General features: G+C 45.9%; 1 protein-coding gene across 10 annotated transcripts in view; it reads left to right on the top strand.

The window, feature by feature from the left end:
- The window catches only part of LOC135908811 (uncharacterized), a 683451-nt gene that overhangs the window by 190006 nt on the left and 470155 nt on the right, over positions 1 to 23290 (top strand). Inside the window, exon 1 of one of the 10 annotated variants that reach the window (XM_065440647.2) lies at positions 1348 to 1486. The exons of the other annotated variants lie outside the window; for them this stretch is intronic. The gene's annotated coding sequence lies outside the window, so the exon portion shown is untranslated. Of the gene's footprint in view, positions 1 to 1347; positions 1487 to 23290 lie in introns of those variants that run through there. 10 annotated transcript variants of the gene reach the window in all.

Raw genomic sequence — 23290 nt, 5'->3', positions numbered from 1 at the left:
TTTTATATGCAAGCGAATGCGTGAAGGCACATCCACGCACGCGAAGCTGATGGCATCTTTCCAGGCTCAGGAAACTAATAGCACCCACTATGGCGTTCATAAATATTAGGGAATAGTACTTAGAAAACTGCAACGACACAGCGCTGCTCGCATGAGATGGCAGCATCGGAGTTCCCTTTTCGCACGCTCTACTGATGACTGGCTAGTTCAGCAACCAGAAATATATTTTCGTGTTCTGATTACTGAAGCGGTGCCCCTAATTTTGCCGGTTAGTGTTCGTGGTTAGCGAATTCCGCGACACGCTGCAGGCCTGTCGCTCTAACGACTTACGCCATCGTTACGTGACCAGCCTTCAGGAGCTTGACGGAAAAAATAAAAAGAACGCACTTGTTAGACATGCCTCTATTACGCAGCCTTTTTCTTTATGCATTGAGCGAGCAAGTAGGGGAGCACAGAAATTCGGGAAAAATAAACAATATTGCATGCCCAATACGAGCATTCGAAAACAACTGTAGGTCACGCTTTTCGTTGTTGTGGTGGTGGTTTGCAGAATTGCACAACCATTATATAGCTCTCCTGGAGGCAAATTAAGTGATAAAGCGATAGAAGAAGCGACACGTTGGTATCTTCCATTTACACAGCATTGGTTTGCAAGATCAATCTTGACATTTCTGCGAGGTTCCTTATGGGCATTTTCTAAGAAATTTAAGGAACCGCTGTGAGTTCGTCGGCTATATGGGGCAAAGCCACTAACGTTGCTTTCCCTGGAACACAATGATGCGGTGTTATGACGCCTGAAGCGCAGTGTTCTGACATTTCTTCATCCCAAATTATGCAACAAAAAACTGCCAGCTCCATTATTTTGCTTACCTGGGTACTGCGGTAGAGAAATTGCAATTTCTAGCAATTTCTTAGAAGTCCCTTACAACGCAGTTGTACTGTTTCCATTGTGGCTTGTGCTCTCCGTGACTTTATGAACAGTGACCGAGTCCACAAATTAAAATAAATCCACTCGATCGTTCCGTTTCCACACTTTCATCAATCGCGCTTTCAACGTCATTTTTCTTAGCATCGCTTTCTACATAATGCCTGCAGTATTCCGGCGTGTCAGACATACTAGGTGGCTTCGTTAATTGCTGAGAAATTCCCGACCGACGCGTTGTACCACGAACAATCTGGCGGACTACTCGGGCCGCCTCGGGAAAATAATCGATACCCGGCGCCGCCGTCTGCACAGCGGTCCTTCCTCTTCTCGAACGCGAGCCGACGCCCCGAATGGCGCACGGTACACCTCACCTATGCGCCTTTCTATCTTTTTTCTTCAGTGCCTGGTGTAAAGAGGGGAGAGGCGGATTAGGAAAAGGTGGAGGACTGCGCCTGACGCCGCCTTCCATGATTTCGGAGAAACGATGCTCACGCCCGGCCGATGCCCATTTAGACCGTCGGATGGGGCAAGAAAAATTGCAAAAAAGATCCTGATACTGAAGTAAGCCTAAAGATCGGCCGCTTATGCCATTCTGCGCCATCACCTGCCTAACAGCGTGTTAATGTCCAGCGAAAGAAACGCGCATGTGATGAAAAACAATAGTGCATGTTTGTCTTCAAGGAAAACAATTATGATAAATGAAATTTGGTGAACACATGCAGCATAACGGCCAGAAGCGCAAACACTTGTACACGTTTTTTTTTATATGATTGTTCTATATGCACAACGGGGTGCTTCCACTGGCTGTCTATATAAGAAATTAAGATAAGATCCCTGAAATTAGCTTCCCAGTTCTGCGAAGTTGTACACTTTGCACACTTGCAAGCCGCAGACTTGTGCCGTAGTACTTTTGTTCACGTAGGAATCTTTACGGGGACTTTAAAGATGCTGCAAGAAAATTTCTGCGTTTTTACTCCATCGAAATGTGCCCGTGGCAGCTGGGAATTGAACTCGTGACCATGCAAGCACTCTGTGACACAGCTCCCTAATCACTGAACAATCAAGTGCCTCTCTGCATTTCGGCCTGTTTTAAATGAATAATTTAAGCAGCAACCTCGAAAGCCTTGCCGCGGTAAGTATGACAACATCATTTTGCCGTTATAGTGGCTGCCATCGGCTGTGGTCAAATAGTGCTCTTCAGTGGGACATGAGTTCGGTTTTCTCGTTTTCGTTTCCTTGTTTTTTGTTCGTTTTTATTCTTTGCTGCGGTGACAGTGCTGGTGGGGTGGAGTGGACACACGTTTCTGGGCGGAAGAGTAGTTTAATGATGAAGTAATGAGAAGCAGGCTGGACAACAAACAACTGTGATTTATGATATTGGTTCGAGAAATACGCGAGTACATGTGTTGGTAGCCCTAGTGAGAAGCAAACAACTGCCAATAAGGAATACTTTCTTTCGGAAACGTAATGAAAGTGGACATGGAAAAGTTCGAAAATGAAAACAAAGAAATAGAAGTGGTCAACTAAAATGCACCTGTCGAAGGTCTCAACATCCCGACTTCTCGCAAGATCTCAAATTGGCCTGAGTTTGTGAGACGCATGTTCTCCAGAAACACATCTAGATTCAAGACATCTGTTCTACCTTAGGCCTCTGGGCAACGTAAAGAAACCAGTTCGGCCTCATGTTGGTAGGATTCAATGTCGCCGAGAATGTCTTAGTAGTCGGCAGTATCAACCACTTTCACAATAGATGAGTCTGATGTCTGCCGTTCACGCTGTGCAGCCTCTTCTCTGCCTTTTATTTCTTCATTCGGCAGCTGTTCAGTCCGATTGCACAGATCTGGTATGCAGTCCGCGTGTTTATACCTGTTTTCACGCATCATGATTGAAGTCGAGTTTTCAAAAGATGTCCAAGAATATGTTGAAATCCAGAATGTCCACTTCTCTGTGAAATGGGTTGAAGAGCAGTACATGTTCCCGTTTGAAATTCACTACATATGATTTTGGGTAAGCATGATAGCAAAGAATGGCTAATTGTTGTCTTAAAGTATCGTTTAGTGGGCGACACTCGCTCAGGCAAAGCACACTGATTTAAAATCTTCACGCCTATCCTCATATCGCTCCATAGCGGATTTTTTTCAAACGTTAGGACTGAGTCGTCCAGTCCTTCTTCGTTCATTTCGTCAGCTGACTTTCTGACACAAATTCTGTGTTCTGTGCAAGCCGTATTGCCACTGACCACATCTTGAAACTTGGCTCACATTTTGAATTTGAGGAGAAGCCGTGCTGTGCCTTGAAGTGACATCTGTATAGAATTGAGGATGTTAAGAATAATCTGCCGCAACGCTTGAATGAAAGTGACGCCAGCCTCTGGATTTTCTTCAATGCTCTTTTGGATGTCCTCGTAAAGAGTACACATTCCCCAATTAGCCTTGTTCAAGAAGCCGACAGCGTGCGCAGGTCAAGCTCAGACGTCTAGGACGACTGGAATGTCCGTGCTAGAATCCAAGGCTGAAGCGATCCACCGATTGAAGTTGTTCACTTTTTAGTCTTTGTGGTATCTCCTTTCAGCATAATCGTAGGCCTTGAAATCCTAAAACGTATGATCTCCATGTACTCATGATAGTCTTCGATTTTGTAATTCCTCCACATTGGTTCGACACTCTCATACACAATATATTCCAGCGTTTCATAAATTCATTGTAGTTTTGCTTCAGATGCACACGTGCAACGAGCACTTCTCCAGCACTCGGAGGTGCTAATTGAGTTACGACAGTAGTTTACTGCATGAAACAGAAACTTACATAAAATTGGCACTTGGTTCTGCCATTCTTGATGCACGTATGTGTATGTGCGTGCGTTTGCCAACGTGCTTTTGACACCAAACCAATGTCGCAGGATAGTAACTGTTCAGCCATTGCGATGGTTTTTGGCATATCTGGAACCAAACGTTCGTTCGGGGCATCAATAAACCACAATAGGAGATGAGCATTTGCACATCCACGATGTTGGAACTCTATGCGTTTGAAGGATGTCTTCCCATAGTACCTTCTAGACGGGGAGATCTGCTTCTTAACGAGTACCGACATGATGACTCTTACTTGGTGGTCAAAGTACAGCGCACACGTTATAGGCCCCCCGACTAGTCGGATCGTGCCGTCTTCGCTATATCCAGTGTGTCATCGAAGCGTTTTGCTGCTCTAAAATAAGCGCGACAAGCCCATTGCAGCGGCCAGAGCTTGAAGCATTATTTGTGTGGCGTGAGAGCACAGACGCTGCAGTGCGTGGACTTGAGACAACATTTTATTTCTATTAAGAGAGGCAAGGAGATTGTCTTACAAAGGGATATTCGAGGATGAATCACCTCCATTTCAAAACGCAAGCTATTAGGAAGTGCCGCCGGATATGACATTTTTATACGTCCTTCATAGATTATGAAATAACGTTCAATTAAGTACAACTAGCAGCAGGTGTGGAGGTACTGAATAGAGTGAATGCACGAAAAGCACTGGAACCATATGCGAACATCTCATGAAATATCTACGTAGAATATGCAGTAACTACGACTTTTTACGGATAAAAGAGGGAAATTTTTGACTTATAAGGGTGACACGGGGGGAAAACAGTCTCTCCAGTGCTGTTCATTGTAATACATAGCATGCCTTGAAGTAGTAGATTGGCATGAAATAATAGTATGCTCTGAAGTGCTAGCATCCATTGCAGAATAGCGTGCTTTGAGATTAATGTCACTGCGTTGAATAGCAAGCTCATAAGTACCGATATTATTACATTGGAATGGTTTCGGGTTTCTCGATCAAGGGCAAAGTTTTCGGCTACATGCCATTTGCTGGTTTGCTTGTCGTGCTTAGCAACGCTGCCGCTGGCACACGTAAATTATATGACGACTTCAATCGATAGATACTAGTGCATTCTTCAGTAACCTGACAAGGGAATAAGATTTCGCGTTGGGTTTGAGCGTGTTGGTGAGAGCCCTGATGTGCCCCTTGGCTTTGCCAACAGCCTCCCGCACGCTTCGCTTCTGGCTGATGTCATCGTCGTTCGACCAATCGCCGCTAACTTGCGGTCAGCGCCGTTTGCACCGGATGATATAAATGTCTTCGCAAGGGCACCTTCTTTCAGTGGGCAGAATGGCGGCGACGCCGGAATGTTGCTAAAACGCTGCCTGTTTTTCACGCATGTATGTTATATTCAAGGTGCCTGTAGCTACTGTTCTGATGACCGCTTTTTGCTGCTGCTGTTCTGCCCGAACAGTGTTGTTACTTGCTGCTTTCGTAGTTTGCACTGTTACGATAGCCTTTTCTTGAGTGGGGACGTTAAACTTAACCCCGGACCTAGAGGGGTGCCTTCAGCAAGTACATCAAACTCAAGCGAGGCTAATAACACTACTACAAGTAGCAGTCAGTGCTCCACTAGTTCCCCTCCAGAGACGGCTAATCTTCTGGCGCAATTGTTGGCTTGTCAGATAGAAATTGCACGTGGCATTGCCGATATCACGGAATCTTTTAATTCGCGCTTCGAAGTCCTTGAAACACGTGTATCTTCGCTCGAATCTTCTACTGCATCTGTTGACTGTTCTGCAATGTGTAACAAGCTAAACTGCGAAATTGTCTCGCTTATGGAATATATCACTAAACTCACTTCAAAATCCGATGAGCTCGAAAACCGTTAACGCCAGAACAATGTTCTTTTGCATGGTTTACCGGAAACACGTGGTGAAAATACTGCTTCTTTACTGCAAACTGTAGCACAGGTGCTAAAAAAAACATCTTCAGATAAGATGTCCAGGAATTGAGCCCTGTCACCATGTGGGCAGATCAAAAGCAGGGCGATCACGTCTTGTCATTAGGAAGATTTTTGACCTTAGAGAAAAAATTCAAGTTATGAAAAATGTTTAAAAATTATGGGGTTTTACGTGCCAAAACCACTTTCTGATTATGAGGCCCGCCGTAGTGGAGAAATCCGGAAATTTCGACCACCTTGGGCTCATTAACGTGCACCTAAAACTAAGCACACGGGTGTTTTGGATTTCGCCCCCATCGAAATGCGGCCTCCGTGGCCGGGGATTCGATCCCGCGACAACGTGCTCAGCAGCCCGACACCATAGCCACTGAGCAACCACGGCGCGTTTATGAAAAATAGTACGCAACTGAAAGGGTCTGGTTGGTACATCAGTGAATACTTATCACCGAATGTGCTAGCCTTACGAAAGAAACTGCAGGACGGAACTGCAAATTTTCGTAATAATGGATCCAGAGTAAAACTACGCTACGATCATGCCCACATTGATGACACGCGCTACATATGGGACACTGGTACAGACAGTTTAAAGCGCGATTGTGGTCATGTTCCTAACAGACATATTGTTTCTAAAGCCAGATCAACTTCTTGTTTACTTCCGTCAAGTACTGGTAAGCTAAGTATTCTGTATTTTGATGCTAGAAGTATCGTTAACATGTTCGTGCCTTTATTGACGCTTGTTACCTCATACTCTCCCCATGTAGTGGCCATAACAGAGACCTTGCTGCATGATGGCGTGTTTGACTCTGAATTTAGCCGACCCAGCTATGTAGCAATAAGGAATGAGTGATCAAGTGGTAAAGGTTGTGGTGTTGCACTGCGTATTGCTTCAGACCTAAAATTTGACGTGCTCCTTAACACACTTGACGTTGAAGTTGCTTGGTGTGAGCTATATTTAAACAAACTTTCTATAATTCTTGGTGTATGCTATCGCGCGCCAGGTTTCTCATTAGAAGATTTACTGAGGCTTAGCATATTCATGCACGAACACAACTTCAGCACCTCGCACTTTATGTTCATGGGAGATCTTAATGCACCGGTCACTGACTGGCGAACCCATAGTTGCACAAGTCGCGACCTTTCCATTTCTGAAGAACTTCTTTCTTTTTCATTATCGCTTGGTCCAATCGGTCAAGCTCCAACCTGCCGTAATTTGCTCTTAGACTTAGTTTTTCTCAGTTCTCAGCTCATTCAAACTGGTTTTCAGTGCGATGTGATCAGTAGCATTTCTGGCCACAAAGCTGTACACGTGTGCCTTCCCTATTAATTGATTAAGTTTCAGTCTAATATTACACAGTTTTTCGACTTCATTCATGCTCATGATACATCTATAACAGACACTTTAGCTTCTAACTTTTATTCCTTCCAAGCACTTGGTCTACATGATAACGTTGACACATTAGTTGATGCATTTGAGTGCATCCTAAAACTATAAATTGATAATTTTGTTCCCCTCAAGACTAAAAACAGGAATCCTAGAATTCCATTAATGAATCGCAGCACACTGCAAATATCACGCCGTGTTCGTCGTCTGCGCCGACTGAATAAGGCATGTAACCCTGACAGTATGATTCGCTTTAACACTACTAAGCAAGAACTACGTAGTAAAATGAAAACAGCTAAGAACTTTTATTTTCAAGTTGAACTACCAGGATTCTTACGCTCTAACCCGCGCAAATACTTGACTTCTATTACACCAACTAAAACTCCTGCAGTTTCCTTTATATTAGATGGCACGGCTTTTTCAGACCCCTCTGATATAGCTAAAGCGTTTAATGTCTACTTCCAATCAGTGTTCACGCATGACAACAACTCCCTCCCAACGTTCACAAATACTGATTCTCAGCTTTCTATCGGCGATGTGGGAAGGAATGAAAACGGCATCCTAAACATCATTTTCAATTTAGACACAGAGAATTGCAGTGGTCCTGACAACATTCCGAATAGCTTTCTAGTAAGATACTCTCTCTGGTGTTGCCTTTTTTTGGTGGTCATGTTTCAAAAATCCTTGACTTCAGACATAGAACCCCAGTCTTGGAAGCTAGCCAAGGCCCTGCCTCTGCATAAATCTGGTGAAAGTATATTTCAAAAATCCTTGACTTCAGGCATAGACCCCCAGTCATGGAAGCTAGCCAAGGTTCTGCCTCTGCATAAATCTGGTGAAAAAGCAATTTTCTTCTAACTATGGACCTATATCGCTTTCCTCCAATTCCGGAAAGCTACTAGAACATATCTACACAAGCATATAACAGAATACCCTGAATCGAGTGAAATTCTCTCTAACATACAACATGGATTTCGTCGTGGTTTCAGCACAACAACGCCACTGGTAGAATTTTCACATAAAATTACTGGAAATTTTGATATTGGGAATCAAACTGATGCGTTATTTGTAGACTTTTCCAAATCGTTTGACACCGTTGTACACAACAAGCTACTAAGTAAACTAAACCAAATTTAAATAATCCTCAATCGACTGACTGGAATGCTAGCTTTCTTAACTCTCGTACTCAATTCGTCTCATTTAATTCCACTTCGCTCTTAACTGTAAATGTGACATCAGGCGTTCCACGAGGCTCTGTTTTGGGACCCTTATATTTAATATTTATGAATGACCTGCCCAAGAATATTACGTCAAAAGTCCGTCTTTATGCCGAAGACTGCGTCGTATACCAGGTAATTTCTTCTCCTAGTGATCACGCCTTACTTCAAGATTCCTTTAACAGATTTTCCACCTAGTGTACGGACTGGCAGATGCGCATTAACTTTCAAAAAACCGCAGTAGTGTCATTTACAAACAGCCATTTTCCTTCACAGCATGTGTACGCTTTCAATAACAGAATAGTTCCCCAGGCACTGGTGTACAAACACCTCGGAGTTATTTTCACGCACAAAATGCAGCGGTCCCAGTATATTGATCACATCACATCTATAGCACTAAGAAAATTAGGTTACTTGAGGCGAACATTATCTAAATCGCCAAAACACACCAGATTACTAATGTATAAAACACTCATTCATACTGTATTAGAGTACGCCTCATGCGTCTGGAACCCGCACAAAGTGTGCGACATCAACAAAGTCGAATCGCTACAAAAGAATGCTGTTCGCTTGATTTGTCATCGCTACGATCGTGATTTTTCGCCCTCATCTGCAATGAATTCCTTGAATTCATCTCTTCTACGCACAAGGCGAGATATAGATTCCATGAAGCTGCTACATTCAATTATTCACTCATGCTGTCGACTATCTTCTGATGATGACATCACATATACCAGTGCTCTTCCAACCAGATGTTGCCACACACCCCTTTCTTTGGGCGTACTAACATGTTCAAACATAATTATTTCCCAATATTTGTCGACTGCTGGAACTAGTTACCCGGTTTTGTTCGTGAATTGACGCTTGCTGATTTTGTAGTAGCACTAGTGATAAAATTGCTTCCCCTTGTTTTTTTGTCTATTATGTTCAACTTTCTTTGTTTCTGTTTCTTATGTTTGCTGTACTCCACTCCTGCAATAGCCCTAAATAGGGATGCATAATTTGAAAATAAACATAAAAAATAAAAAACGCTGTTTAAGAATGTTCATTCCACCTAGGCCAGGCATTAAAAGGAGACCTGTATCATAAGAAGGAAGCATCCAAACGAATTACTCTGGGTTGCGGCGTGTAGTCATCACCGTGAAATTACCTATATATTTAAAAACGCGTTAAAACACTGTACTAGTAGTACAAATTACTAGTACTAAGGCGTCGGGCTGATACTTGGAAAAGCGCTAGGTACCGTGCAATGGAAACACTTGAAACATTGAGAATCTGGAATGCAGCTGTATGCAACAAAGTAAATTGGTGAAGCTGATACGTTGAAATTATGAGAAGACGTGTGGTTTACCAGGTCATGTAATGAATGGAACAGATAACCATTCGACAAGGTACAAGTACTACCAAAACCATGAGAATAAAAGGGCAATCGGAGCATAAACACGATAAGGTCGTGCGTGATGTCAAATTCCGAAGCATAGGATAGAAATGGAAAACGTTATAAAAGGGTAAGCGTATTCTATGCAGCCAAGGAAGTTGGAAAACAATTTCGGTTTTACGTGCAATATCACAGTATGATTATCAGGACCGCCGTAGTGTCTTCGAATTGACTTACACCTCCTGGGCTTGTTTAACGCGCACCCCTTGAGCCGGTACATGGCCGTTCTTGGATTTTGCCGCCATGGAAATTCGGCTGCCGCAGCCGGCATTTGATCCCGCAACCTCGTCCTTCGCAGCGTAACGACAAAGCCACTAAACAACCTTGGTGGGTCATACCAAGTTGGTTATTATTAATAATGATAGTATTATTATTATTCTACTCTTAAGTGATCAATATTAACCGGAGTATTTAATTGCTGCTGCTGTCATGCAGCCCCCAATGTGTTTCAGGCCGTTAACTAAATAAACGTAACTAAACAAACAGAAAGTACTCAATGACTGCGTTGCTCAGTAAGTATATGAGTGAGTGCAGCAGCTGCGTTAAGAGAGAGTCAAACCTGGCAATATGCGCACACGTCAGGAACCATTAAGCAGATACAACGCTTATTCCGCAATGTACGCTCTAACGCGAAGGGAAACGCTCGTTGTTTGAACATATATTTTAATAAGATACTCTGTCGTTTCAAGGCACATGAAGTTGTAACAGTTCACCAGCAATAAAAGGATGAGGGCATGGAAATGTCACCACGACAGATAGAATAATTGAAGAAAAGGGCACAATACTATAGTTACTGCAATATTCCCGCACGTCACTGTTGACGTCGATGCTGCAGAATGCAAGATCAAAATTCATATGTGGGGGGAGGCAGACAAAGTTCCAGAAGGTGATACAGGAGAGCATCTAACGTGGAGAAAATACTATGCAATGATGACTGAAGCAGATAGGGCAGTTAAAGAAAATATTTTGCGATGAAGCAGTGTCGTTGAGCAGTGGTTATATTGTACCGCATTCTCGGAAACTGTGAACTTCAATAGGGCGAAAAAAGAATTAAAATTTGGATAATAATGAGGCTACATATGTCGCAGAGTCCTGGACAGTAGCTGGTTATCTGAACGGCACAGCTCGGCGAAATAATAAAGTTTTCAATCAATCAATCAATCAATCAACATGAACGGCGCACAACTCACAGAAAGCCGTTCATAATAAACTTCTCTAACCTAGCACTCATGCGAAACAAACGAAGTGCTAGACACAACTGAATAAAGAACAGAAGTGTTTTAGCTAGATATGTGCTTAAAAAATTACACAATACGGTCCAGCCAAGCTTCCTTTCTGAAACAAAAACCTTAATTATTTAAAGCACACCAAAACCTATCGACAAGCCTCTCCACAAGTGCTGTCGTATAGCACAGTGAACGTCTTTCACGTCACCGCCATAGCGAGCTGCACCCCGAATGCACTGGGCGTGTGCCGCTCTTCGACAAACCTCTCGCCAACGTGGGTGACTGCGTATGCGGCCTTGGGTGCACCGTAAGCCAGGCAATGATTCTCAACGTTCGTACGCACGGGTGCCCCAACTTTCTCATCTGGGGTGCCACGCGCGGACTTCTCGGCAGCGCCACCAGATGGCGCAGCCTGCCCAGAAAGAAGTGCGAAAGACGCCCCCGCGTTTGAGGGCGTTCGCACGCATTGGCGTACCACGCATATCGGAGGTCACGCGTAATCTCCTAGCGGCAGCACTAGATGGAGCCTTATGTGCTAAGGGAAACGCGAAGCAGGTGTCGCACTGCAATACCAGCCTCACAAATCACTCGCTTCGACGGTGGCATGGCGTAGCGTCGCTATATTTATTTTGTAATAGTGCATTACCATCGTCAGTCATGAGAGCACTGCAGGTGGCGCGATTTTTTTATGTCTTGTATTGACTTAAACATACACTATACACTTTATTTTAATGGTTCGAAAAAGTGTTTGACCAAGTTGCTCTTATACACCTGCTTATAAAGCTCTCGTACCTTAGCGCCGACACTTTTGTTTTTGAATGTATTAGTCTGCTCGGTACATACACAGTTTCACCGTTTTATTTACACCCATACTCACCATTTGTCTTGCAATATTGGGTGTGTTACTTGGCCCAATCGCAATCTCGATTTATATTTAAAGCTTGCCAGGCAACATTTCTTTAAGCAGGAGACTCTTCACAAGGGACTTCGTCATTTGTTGTTGAAATCGTAGCATAGCTGGTCTTCGCTCCATTCTGTCTGACTTTCATCGAATCAAAGCCTAAGGCGCAACAACCGGAAGCTATTCCAAACTTTTCTAGTCCAATTCTGCAATCAGCCCTCTATTATTAGTCAAAAAGATTCCGGCCCACCCCCACATCACTTGTTTCTCCTGTGGCGTCATGGAAACAGCGATAGCTTGCCATCTGCTGTGACGTGTACACACTGATCACGCATGATTATACCGAACAAAAGAAAATATGTATTTCTGACTCCGTGCCTTATCGCCGTTAGCCTTCTGCTATTGGTCAACTGTTTTCGGGCTTCGCCCACTTCGCCTGTCGTTCACCACAGTTCACAAAACCGCGAAAACTCACCGCGTCAAAGTGACGTGAACGCGTTAAAGATGCAGTAATATGCCGAACAAAACGAATTTATTTTTTTCTGAATAGCCAGTGACTGCCCCGTGCCGAAAGGTATAGATGATGGCTGCCCACCGATCGCTCAGGCACTGGCTACTGTGAGCTGCCGGAGAGCATAGATTTATTTGCGGATAATACACATCTTTCTTGTCAGTATAGCGTTTTTGAGCCCTCTCGGTAAGCACGTTACATCGCTCTGCGGACTATTCTTTGCTGAGGATCCGTTTCAGCGGCATTATTAACCTTCCGTTGCACGCTGCAGCAATTTTCGACCAGCCACCGCAAGCTAAGTAACGGGAAGCGGCTCAATCACAGGCGCCCGCACCATCCTCCTCATCGGGTTATTAATTTTTCCTGCGCCAGCTCGGCCCCACTGGAACCCTCTCCACTTGAGCATGCTCCACGCCTCCTGTCAATCAATTATAGAAGAAAAACCACTCAATGTACACAATGTTGTTTGCTTTGAAAGGGAACAGAAGTGGCCTCCTATAAACCAGGTGAACGTTTGATTGGGCTTTTCAAACAACACCGCGGGTGACCACCCGATGCTTGCGTCGGTGGTTACGCAAATTTGACGTTACGAGATTGGAATAAAAACTGGTTTGAATAGTTTTACGCTACAGGGCTCCAGGTGGAACTGTCGACTCATGTGCTTATAACAGGAACAAAACATCGCAACTTTTTTTATTGCCAGAAACGCTACATATTTACTTGATATATCAACTAGAAGAAAGCACATCTAAGTACGTAGAAGTTCTTATGCCGTCAAGCCTAATTAAATTTGACGCCGTGATCCACGTTACTAACGAAGCTAAGCGTGTTCTCGTTTGTGCGCGTCGTTACCTTCATCTAGCCATCCCCGTCCGTCCGCCTGCTTGCGCATCAGACCTAAATTAGGCCGAAACATGAATATGCATGCGCTCTTTTGAGCTCTCGATCGTGTAACATTAGAACGACGAAAAAAAAACGTTACGATTTGTCTCACACCATGCAGCGCTGTTGATTCTCTCAGTTTACTAATATCAGCCATGAGCCACCAAAATAAAGACCCGTGCTAAGCTCTTAGAGATTTCTTCATGCCGCAGTGGAGCACGCCACTGACAGTTGCGCATTCTAGTGCGGACCTTTCTGTTGCGTAATATTTTGTTCGTTTGCTTCATTTCCGAAGCGTCGATGGGAGTGTAGGGACGATGTAAAAAGAGCGTAGCTTCAGTATTATCCAAACCCTTCTGCTTAAATAGGCGCACGGTAAATGCAAATAAAAGCCAGAACATCGAGAAGCTCAGGCTTTTCTAATATTGTCATTAGGTCTGCCTATTGGCTGAAAGGGTAATGTTAAGTACATCGCAAACTTCGCAAACATTATTAATGAGGAAAGAATAAAGACGTCCCGCTGAAGGAAACGCCCCGCCAATGATGAATCACTCGGCAAGCAGGTGCAACATTAAATCGAGGAGTATCAAATACTCCTAATAGACACAAGAAGTGTCACTTCTTGCTCCAGTTCATATGCAGCATGGGCGCTCACCCACCTGTCAACCTTAAAGGAAAGTTTTTGCTGATATAAAAGAGATACTTTGCCGTTTTTGTGACAATATGCAATACCTGCCACGAACACTTGTCTCTCAAAGGGAACCTATCAGATATTTTCGAGGGTCCAAGGTCTATCGACATAGCATTTGTCTGTGTACACTTGCAAATAAAAAGAATATTGCGAACAGCCACGCAAAGGCAGCTGCATCGCAGCTGAGCTAGGCACTTTATTGCCTTGTGCCCTTATTGCTTTGGTGACCAGCGTTCGAGCTGGAGTATAGTATGTTCATTCGGCCATCGCACCGACGACCAGCAATGTTCGTCCTTAACATAACTTATTTTTCAAAAACGACCACATTCGAGAACTTTTGAACGTGTGTGTTTATCACGAAAAACACGTTAAAAATGCTTGCGTCAACGTCTCAAAAAGGAGCAGTACAGGGCAAAAAATATTTCCAATAAAGATACCTCTAGCTCCCCATGTCTTAAGACGTTTCCATTCGTTGGTTTTACGCCGTAAAAGAGCACCGTAAGTTTGAGCGAAGGGAGAAGAAATCGTAATGACGTTTAAATGTGAAAATTTCCTCATGACGAGTTCTGGAAAACGAATTTGTATGCGGCCTTTCCGTTAGTTACACGGCAAAGATACTGACACGTACACTTGTTTATCGAGTGACCGCGTTTGACCCTGTAACAGATGGTGTCGCTTATCGCAGGACGTGCCTGCATGTATCTGCAGTTTCTCGAATGTTATCGATGGTTCTATCTGCTGTCGTCACCGAACCTTGTGTAATCTGATTGCAAGTTTGCACGATGTGAATTGCGTAGAACTTTCTTGAAGACCTGCGGGCACAAGCGATTGTTCTGGAACCTTCGATCACTCATAGATAAACGCCGGCGCACTTGACCCACAGATCACATTTCGACGATCGCCGACCACGTTTGCCGCTATCGATGCGCTTTGGGTGTCGTTTCCTGTTGTGGGCACACGTTCACCCAATAAATAGTTTCCTCGTTCACAGTTTAGCCGCTGTATTAGTTATCGCCACTACCACGTGACATACCACGTGAGCTAGCCGCAGGCTGCAAGGGACACACCCGTAGCACGGAATTTTGCCTAATGCCAGGAAGTGCATGGCGACGACAGCAGCTGCAAAGACAACTCCTGTGTCGGCAGTACCCGTCATGCTGGAGCTGTCCAGGGACCCCCCGACTGCCGCGGTTCAACATTTGAGAACCCAGAAAGCTGGCTCGAGACGTATGAGAAGGTCGCTACATGTAACAGCTGGAACAGCGCCGCAAGCTGCGCAATGGGTTTTTTGCATTCGAAGATGCCCCCAAGACGTGGTTCGAGAATCGCCAAGCCACCTTAACGGCATGGGATCTGCTCCGAAACGGTTTCCTGCAGACGTACACAAGCGTCGAGCGCAAACAGTGACCCCAAGCTCTACTAGAAACCCTACTACAGCTACCCAATGGGACTATCGCGATCTTCACGGATACCCCTCTTTTTCGGCACGCCGAAAATGTCGGAGGACAAACATGGCGGCTTTCTGAGGCGGGGCGTCAAGCAACAACTTTTCACCGGTCTTATCCGCAACCCGCCGAAGACCGCAGCTCAGTTTTTGACAGAGGCAACGACGATTACGAAAACTGAAAATCCGCAGTGGGCAATGTAAGCGTCAGGTGTTCACGTTGCAGTCCCCAATCCAAGCACTGGGCTCCAACTACCTCCAAGTGACCCTCTGGGCCATTGGCGTGAAGAACGGCGCAAGGTGTTACCTTCGTCACAGCCTCAGGTGTCCTCTCTCGCTGACATGGTCAAGGACGGACTTCGACAGACACTGGGAGCTTCGGAAGTGCAGCCCGAATCAGAGCCTCTATTCCCGAAAGCGATGACCATGCGATGACCATGCTGGATAGCAGACGATGACGGCCATCGTCCACCATCAAAGCTCCCTCTTCGACCGCCCCAGGGCCCCGTAACGCCGTATTTCCGTTGTCCGCTGCCTTCACCACCACTCGCCCAGCGCCACCATCCAAGGAAGACAGATGTATTGTGCACCCCCGACCACCGCCCGCTTTGCTATCACTGCGGAGAAGCGGGCCACATCTACCGCCGGTGGCCTTAGCGGGAAAGGAAGCTCCGAGGGTTCGCCGTCAACGCGCCACGTTCGCAGCTTGGCGAGCGGCCACGTGACATCGCAGACTACATCGCAGGAACGCTGCGGAGACCCCGAAGCTCTTCGCATTCACCATCGTCAGGACGCTACATATTGCCGCAGCACCGACCATACACTGGCCCAGCCCGGTGTCGGTCATTAAACCCTTATTCTGAAAACTAAAAGCAGCAACCGATGGAGCTGCGGTTGCTGTACGTCGAAATGACGAAGATCCTTCACTGCTAATAATGATGCTGCAATATCTATTCAGACGACTCAGCAACGACGCACCACTATCACGACGAAGCCTGACGGCTAAAACTGCGCCGACGAAAGACGACTTGACGTCGCACGTACCAACCGCAGGTCAACGTGACGCAGCCGTGATCCGACAGCAAGACCTAACTGTAGTGAAAGGCAAAGAACCACCAACCTCGACGTGCTTGTCGACGACCACGAAGTCACTGCGTTTGTAGATAGCGGAGCCGACTACCCCGTGATGAGTGGATTATTCGCCGCCAAGTTGAAGAAAGTCAAGAGTGCATGGTACAGCCCTCGAATTCGGACAACTGGAGCACACCCCGTAACTCTGACTAGAATCTACACGGCAAGGATTACAGCTCATGACCCGGCCTACGCTGCGACGTTTGTCGTCGTCCAACGGTGGTGGCAAGACGTAATTCTCAGCATGGACTTCCTGAACCAACGCGACGCAATCATAGGCCTGAGGAGAAACTCAATAACGGTGTCCACAGACCAAGCGGTAACGGAGAGGCCTTCCGTACAACGTGACTCGAGTGTACTTCAGGACGAAGTCAGCATCTTTACTCACTCCAGCATTGTCATTCCCGTCGGCAGAGAAGCACCCGCATACGTAGAAGGCGTCATCAAGGGCGACGAAGGTCTCCAGCTCAACCGCGTAATTTGCGTCGCGAGAGCGATAACTCGACTGCACAGAGAGAAAGCGAATGTTATGCTGACAAACTTCAGCAAGGAGTTCAAGCACATCAACAAGCAACAAGAGCACGACTGCCGCATACGCCGAGAAAATTGTGGAAACCGACAAAGCTCTTGTCCTTTCTCCTTCTGCCGCATCCACTTCGATGACCAGTTCCCGAACCAAACTTCGACATAAATGCAAGTCTCCCCATGAGTAAGCAGCAACACCTCATAAATATCCTACGATACAAAGACTGCTTTTTGACATCATGGAGGATTCGACAAACACCAGCAGCAAAGCACCACATAATAAACGAAGAATGTGCTCGACCACTCTGCCAGGGCCCTTACCGAGTTTTGACGCGAGAACATGAAGTCATAACGCAACAAGATGCTGCGCAGCGACGTCATCGGACCGTGGAAAAGGCCATCGGCATCTCCTGTAGTCTTGTTGAAGGAAAAGGACGGAAGCTAACTTTTCCGCGTCAATTACCGTCGACTGAACAAGATCACGAAGAAGGACGTAAATCCCCTCCAACGGATGGACGACAAATGGGATCGGTAACATGATCTTGGATTGTAGTCTGAAGTAACATGGACAGAGACTAGAAGCAGAAGGGACGGGCGCTCGGGCTGTCTGCTTCTAGTCTGTCCGTGTCACTTCGCGCTACAATCCAAGATCATGTTACTGCATTAACTTGGGCAACTTTCTATCCTTTTGCATTAGGTTGGATCGGCTCTGCAACGCTAAATACTTCTCAATGGGTCTGTAGAATGACTACTGACAAATTGAAGTCGACGAAAGGGATGGCAAAACGGCCGCCATCATCATGCCAGACGGCCTCTCTGAGTTCAAGGTCATGTCATTCGGACTGTGTTCGGTGCCTGCAACATTCCAGTGCGTGATGGACGCGGTGTCATCAGGATTGAAGTGACAGGCATGTCTTGTTTACTTGGATGACGTCGTCGTCTTCACTGGATATTTCGACGATCACCTTAGGCAGCTTGCGACAGTACTAGAGGCCATCAAGTCATCGGGTTCTCGATGTTATCGATGGTTCTATCCGCTGTCACCGCACCTTGTGTAATGTTTTTACACGTGTACGTGACGCGAATTGTGTATTACTTTCTGGAAGACACGCGGGTACCAGCGATTGCTCTGGAACCATCGATGGCTCATGTATAAAAGCCGACGCGCCTGACGCGCTGATCAAATTACGACGATCGCCGGCCCTGTTCAGCGCTATCGCTGCGACCTGAGTGTAAAGTGATTTTGGGGGCACAAGTTCACCCAATAAAAGGCTAGTTCCGTCACTCACAGTGTTCTGCTGTATTATTCACCATCACTACCACGTGACAATGTCATATTTATAGAAACGAGATTTGTTTTGGCATCTTAAATGAAAGTCCTGCTAAGTGTAAGCAATACTATATAATTCTTGTCAGCTGTGAAATGCCAACCACACTATAATGCAAAGCGGCCGATATAGCAGCGTACAATGGGATGAAGCTACCAGCCCAAGCCACGCTTCACTTGTCCTACTTTTTATAAAGTAAAATATCCTCAGGACTGGTAAAATGAGCATAACAGTGTCGTTTATACTTATGTTCTCTGTGGCAATATTCAGTATGTGCAATACACAATACTCGGGATTATATTTGACTATAGCATATAATAAACACATTTTAAACGTGAACGCTAACCTGTGTTATACCTGGGACTTTCGTCTGTAAACATTTGGATACCTAAGCAACCGCGCTGCTAAAGCATCAACGAAAACGTTCTTGAAGTAGAAGGTTTACAACAAATATCGTTCATCGAGAAAAAGGACGTCATGAGAATTAGAATTCGCCTTTAGAACGCCGACGTCACGTACAACGAAAAGACGCCCGTGCTACTGCTCTGCAGCCACCCGGACACGCGCTCGTCATTTGGCAAGCGTATAGAACTCTGCTCCACGGAAGTGACGATGGCACGTTAACTGAACTTCGCGCCTGGTTACGGGCGCCCATAGTGCGACGATCAGTGGAGCACATACTGCGAAACTGTGTAATTTGTGCTCAGTTTCGCCTCAAAGCAGGTGGTGTACACCGGCAGCCCCTCTTCCCAAAGATCGTGTGTACAATACGCGCCCTTTCGTGTTTACGAGAGTTGACTTTGCGGGGCCAGTTACTGTGAAAGACTGCAGTGGCCTTAAGGTGAACACAGTGCTTTTCACGTGTGAATTAGATTGAGCAATTCATCTTGAGCATGTTGCTGGATTTATTGCAAACACTTATTTCGTGGCCTTCAAAAGCTTTTGAGCAGAAGAGACAGAGAGGGAGAAAAAACATCTTTCATGAGCATAAGAATGGTTTGATTTGCAGGACTGATTTCCTCTTCACGGGAATCCACGCGTTGTCTTGGCTGCGACCGCCCTTTCGACCAACATGATCTCGTACGAGAGGCGGGAGCTAGACAGCAGCGTTTCCTTCGCCTCTTGATGGTCGGGGGTAGGCGGTAGAGGAGACAAGCGTGGATCTGTAGGGGAATTAGACTTGATTTGTTTGCGAACCTTGTGTCGTGTTTGGGTCATAGCCAGGCACACTTTCTGACAAGAGATGTGGCCCTCTAGTAGTTCTTCAACCATGTTATGGAGACGGATACAGAGAAAGCTGCTCGTGGACGTCTTCATAGAGAGACAGAGTTGTTGCTTTGTGGCTTTTCAAATTACTTTGTTTAGTTTGTCAATTTTCGTCATTACCACGCACATACGTCACCCTAGAGAGGATGAAGGCTTGAACGAGACGGATGGTGTCGTTCCCTTTCGTGCCTTGATGCCTGTTTGTTATGCTACGAATCATGTGCAAGACCTACTGCGTCGTCCTGCAGAGACATGGTCGCATTTTGCGTAAGGTTGTAAGGAGTCCACGGAATTCTGAAGGGTTTCTAGGGCTTTATCACCTGTACCTCTTGGGCGATTCGTATGTTATCTTCATCGTTCTTTGTGTGATGCCGCCAGACCACAAGAAGCTCGGACTCCCTAGGCGAGAAGAAGTCCGTTCTCCTCTGCATATTTTTTTTACTATGTCCGCTGCCCATTACAGGGTGTGTAATAGACCATGGAGCGAGTCCATATCCGTCCATAATGTCACATCACCTACGTATAGTACATTGCGTAGGTTGGGTATACTACCCAGCCTGCCCGGGAGACCCAAGAGCACGCTGTTAAAGCGAAGACGGGAGAAGACCGAGCCTTGCGGAGTGCCTCTACATCCGAGTGTGATGGGGTCAGAGGTTATACCTCCGATGTCGAGTATGACTGTGGGGTGAGATAGAAAATCAAGAACATAAATGTGTATTCTCTCCCCGCATCCTGTGTTCCTTAGATTCCGAAGCATCACCTCGTGTGCCACTTTATCAAATGCCCCTTTCAGGTTTAACGCGAGAATGGCCTGTTGTGCGTGGCGTGTGGCATGGATGACTATATTCTTCTTTAATTGAATGAGCACGTCCTATGTCCCGAGATGTTGCCTAAAGCCAAACATGGTGTCCGGCATTTGCCGAATTTCGTCTAAGTTTTGCTGGAGGCATTTGCGTACTATCCTTTCCATGGCCTTGCCTATGCAAGACGTAGAATACAACAAATAGTATACTCGTACAAGGCTACTACATTTAAGAAAGCTGCACACGAGCTAGCTTCCATGCACCAATTGTTGAGAAAAGAAGGAACCAGCTAGTATTGCCCTACCCGCGGCCTAACTTGGAATTTATTTCAGAGAGATGTCCTCTGTGGAGTGAATTTTGGGAACGGTTAGTTAGGATTGTGAAGATATGCCTTCGCAAATCATTTGGAAGGGCGTCTGTTGACTTTCAGCATCTGAGTAGTTTGCTGACTGAAACTGAAGCTGTTGTAAACTACCGACCCATAACTTTCTTGTAAAGAGCCAGACAGCTCTTTTTCTAAAGAAGCAGACATTCTGACCCCCCCCTTATTTTCTTGTGAAACAGCTATCTCCTGCTCAATGCTAAAACTTCGGATCAGCGTGAAGAAAACGATACATAGCTGCTCATATTGTCAACGGACAGCTAATAATGGAGCGACTGTGGAAGCGATTGCTTCTTGAATATCTCTTGACACTTCAAAGCGTTCACTTGAGGAAACGTCAAGAACTTGTAGCATAAATAAAGGTGACATGATTATTGACGAGGACAACGCTCCTCAAATGTTCGGGAGAGAGGGTGTAGCGAGCAACTGCATGTAATCTAAAGACAGCGTCGTTTGTTCCTGTAAAGTTAAAATACCCAGTGGCTCACAGGTGATCCGACCCTTGTAGAAAATTCACCCTTTAGCATGCGCCATATCAGGCAGGCCCCGGAGTATGTTAAATATTACGAGACGTCGACGATGACGAGGACTAGCGCGTTTCGCGCAAGCGGCGCGCTCGTGTTGGCGCGTGCTTTACTGATTCCACCGGCCTTTACACGCGTTGATGCTGCTCTACGGCAATATATGTCAGCATATATCCTGACATTTACCCGAATAGTTCTTGCGTGGCCTGTGGTGAAGCTGCTACTTTGTCTCACATGCTGTCGGAGTGCGGGTCGTTGGGCCCGAAGTTCACCAAGGAAGAGTGGGACGCGCTCCTGCGAAGTCCCGCCTTTGAAGACCAAATCCTGGCCGTTCAGCGAGCCCGCAATCGGGCCGGCAGGCTAGAGCTGTCGGTCCCGTCGTGGGATTAGCCGGGTGCGCGTTTTATTGCGTATTGCTTGACCCAATAAAAGTTTGTTCACTCACACTACGGGCAACAAAATCCGCTTTTACCGCCCTTCTACTGTGAAGTATTCTTTGTTTCATGTTGGTCTCATTGAAACGCAGCCGACGCAGCCATGACAATAACTGCCACCTCTAGCTCCGCAAAGCAACGCAATTTACCGCCCACGGGTGAAGGTCAATCAAAGCATCTGTGTGGGCGCGGTCACAGAGTTCACCAACACGTTGCATGTCGTACGCACTGTCAGCGTTACAGACGCATTCAATTTCGCACAATGCCCAGTTTCCGACAGTAACCATTTGCTTCGAAGTCTAATCTTTCTTACGAAACGCGGCTGCACGTTATGGACACTTTCGCTGACATGTGTGTAAGCAAGGATGCAAGAATTGATATTCCATCGAGCAGGCCACCATCCAAATGGTCTATTGTGGATTTAAGCAGTGCCCCACCATTTGCTGGTAGACAATAGTACCATCACACAGAAGGCTGTTCTTTCATTGCACTCGTAAAAGTCCCAGTGTGGGCTGTTGGCAATTCCAGTGACGAAAAACTTCCTATTTGAATATGTTACTCCAATCCATATACGGGACAGAAGAGCGCTGCAAAGAGAATGCTCAACAGTATCGTGACATTCGAGTCTCCTTGCGAAAGCGCGTTCTGAATTTCGCAACCTCTTACACCACACGTGGAGCTAATTGGACCGTCAGGAAAACGTGGAAGAGCGCTACGGTGTAAAGCTTTCAAACACTTCTTTGACAGCCAGTCGAACAGCCGGGAAAATTTACCTGCTACCTTCTTATGCGAAACCTTCCTCAACTGTGCACGAGAGAACACAAATGCAGACGCAAATAATATTTATAAAATTACGATGAGCGCTGGTTATGGAGTGTAAGCGAAGGAAAAGACTGAGCCCAACGCGAGAGTGGGAGGGTGAGACAAAAGCCGGGGAAAGTAACGTGTGGCAAGAAATCGATTCCTGCGTCTGGCGACTGCCGAGGGCGCTTGGTTCACCTGGTGTATTTCTGTCCTTGCTTTTTCAGGGCTCCGCGAGTTAGAAAGGCTGTCACTTCCTAAGCGCAGCCGCTCAGTCATTTTTAAAGGTATTACGTCCCTCGTATCCGGCCGTTGCGCGTTTCTACCTTTTCCTTCTTTATAGGCTTCGTGGACTGCAGCGGGATATGCATTATCTAAGACAGGCTAATTCGGAAATCGTTATTATCATGGAAAAGCGGTTCTTGTTGATCTATATTTCCATAACAGATTCTCCAAAATTTAGGAGCGGCTGCTCAAATCTTCTTTCTCGCTCTGAAACCCTCATTCGGAAGCTATATTGCAGCTTAAGGCGCATCACCTAACTATCCCGCCATACATTTACAATAATGCTACGTGCGTGACTTTCGCACATCCTTCGTGTTACACACGTGTCCAGTTTAGTTCATCTGTCTTTAATATCCCGGAGGAGTAAATTTATTAACGAGAAATCATTATATGGGTCGTGACACGGAAAATATGGCGTTGGCGCAGTTGGCATG

The sequence above is a fragment of the Dermacentor albipictus genome, chromosome 1 (genome assembly GCF_038994185.2).
Source record: "Dermacentor albipictus isolate Rhodes 1998 colony chromosome 1, USDA_Dalb.pri_finalv2, whole genome shotgun sequence".
Lineage (NCBI taxonomy): Eukaryota > Metazoa > Arthropoda > Arachnida > Ixodida > Ixodidae > Dermacentor > Dermacentor albipictus.
The sequence above is the reverse complement of the archived record's forward strand: the minus strand, read 5'-3'. Positions and strand labels throughout refer to the sequence as shown.